This window comes from Lynx canadensis, chromosome D4 (assembly GCF_007474595.2).
Source record: "Lynx canadensis isolate LIC74 chromosome D4, mLynCan4.pri.v2, whole genome shotgun sequence".
Taxonomy (NCBI): domain Eukaryota; kingdom Metazoa; phylum Chordata; class Mammalia; order Carnivora; family Felidae; genus Lynx; species Lynx canadensis.
Window position 1 is genome coordinate 28,083,911 of NC_044315.2, and position 2,508 is coordinate 28,086,418.

Consider the following 2,508-nt stretch of genomic DNA (forward strand, 5'->3'; position numbering starts at 1 on the left):
TGAATTCTGTACCACCCAAATTCATTGTTAAGATCTAACCTCCAATATGATGTGTTTGGATGTAGGGTTAAAGGAGCCCAGGGCAGGCGGCCCTAAAATGTGCCACTTTGGCTATTTATTATGATGACTAAAAGTTACTCAAGAGACAGCCTGTGCAGAAGGCCACTCGGGGCCTCCCCCGGTCCCCTGAGAGCAGGGAAGAACTCTCCTTGTGGCAGGCGCCCTCCCTGCACCAGGAGATAGAGACATTCTCATCACCAGAGACAGGGGCATTCAGAGCTCAGAAGACTGTATCCACACCCTGTTACTTTCTCCTAATTTCTCACCCCGCCCAAATTCTGTTCAGAATTCCTTACTAATTGAAGCTCCCAAAGTTAAGCTTTCTTTGTCTAGTCAATTCTTCATAGATTCATTGTCTATCTGAAAAGTATAAAAACTGCCTGTCTAGGTCCTTTCTTTAGTTCCCTATTTTATTTATTTTTTTTCTTTAATATATGAAATTTATTGTCAAATTGGTTTCCATACAACACCCAGTGCTCATCCCAAAAGGTGCCCTCCTCAATACCCATCACCCACCCTCCCCTCCCTCCCACCCCCCATCAACCCTCAGTTTGTTCTCAGTTTTTAACAGTCTCTTATGCTTTGGCTCTCTCCCACTCTAACCTCTTTTTTTTTTTTCCTTCCCCTCCCCCATGGGTTCCTGTTAAGTTTCTCAGGATCCACATAAGAGTGAACCATATGGTATCTGTCTTTCTCTGTATGGCTTATTTCACTTAGCATCACACTCTCCAGTTCCATCCACGTTGCTACAAAAGGCCATATTTCATTTTTTTCTCATTGCCACGTAGTATTCCATTGTGTATATAAACCACAATTTCTTTATCCATTCATCAGTTGATGGACATTTAGGCTCTTTCCATAATTTGGCTATTGTTGAGAGTGCTGCTATGAACATTGGGGTACAAGTGCCCCTATGCATCAGTACTCCTGTATCCCTTGGATAAATTCCTAGCAGTGTTATTGCTGGGTCATAGGGTAGGTCTATTTTTAATTTTCTGAGGAACCTCCACACGGCTTTCCAGAGCGGCTGCACCAATTTGCATTCCCACCAACAGTGCAAGAGGGTTCCCATTTCTCCACATCCTCTCCAGCATCTATAGTCTCCTGATTTGTTCATTTTGGCCACTCTGACTGGCGTGAGGTGATACCTGAGTGTGGTTTTGATTTGTATTTCCCTGATAAGGAGTGACGCTGAACATCTTTTCATGTGCCTGTTGGCCATCCGGATGTCTTCTTTAGAGAAGTGTCTATTCATGTTTTCTGCCCATTTCTTCACTGGGTTATTTGTTTTCGGGTGTGGAGTTTGGTGAGCTCTTTATAGATTTTGGATACTAGCCCTTTGTCCGATATGTCATTTGCAAATATCTTTTCCCATTCCGTTGGTTGCCTTTTAGTTTTGTTGGTTGTTTCCTTTGCTGTGCAGAAGCTTTTATCTTCATAAGGTCCCAGTAATTCACTTTTGCTTTTAATTCCCTTGTCTTTGGGATGTGTCGAGTAAGAGATTGCTACGGCTGAGGTCAGAGAGGTCTTTTCCTGCTTTCTCCTCTAAGGTTTTGATGGTTTCCTGTCTCACATTCAGGTCCTTTATCCATTTTGAGTTTATTTTTGTGAATGGTGTGAGAAAGTGGTCTAGTTTCAACCTTCTGCATGCTGCTGTCCAGTTCTCCCAGCACCATTTGTTAAAGAGACTTTCTTTTTTCCATTGGATGTTCTTTCCTGCTTTGTCAAAGATGAGTTGGCCATACGTTTGTGGGTCTAGTTCTGGGGTTTCTATTCTATTCCATTGGTCTCTGTGTCTGTTTTTGTGCCAATACCATGCTGTCTTGATGATGACAGCTTTGTAGTAGAGGCTGAAGTCTGGGATTGTGATGCCTCCTGCTTTGGTCTTCTTCTTCAAAATTCCTTTGGCTATTCGGGGCCTTTTGTGGTTCCATATGAATTTTAGGATTGCTTGTTCTAGTTTCGAGAAGAATGCTGGTGCAATTTTGATTGGGATTGCATTGAATGTGTAGATAGCTTTGGGTAGTATTGATATTTTGACAATATTTATTCTTCCAATCCATGAGCAGGGAATGTCTTTCCATTTCTTCAAATCTTCTTCAATTTCCTTCATAAGCTTTCTATGGTTTTCAGCATACAGATCCTTTATATCTTTGGTTAGATTTATTCCTAGGTATTTTATGCTTCTTGGTGCAATTGTGAATGGGATCAGTTTCTTTGTCTTTCTGTTGCTTCATTATTAGTGTATAAGAATGCAACTGATTTCTGTACATTGATTTTGTATCCTGCAACTTTGCTGAATTCATGTATCAGTTCTAGCAGACTTTTGGTGGAGTCTATCGGATTTTCCATGTATAATATCATGTCATCTGCAAAAAGCGAAAGCTTGACTTCATCTTTGCCAATTTTGATGCCTTTGATTTCCTTTTGTTGTCTGATTGCTGATGC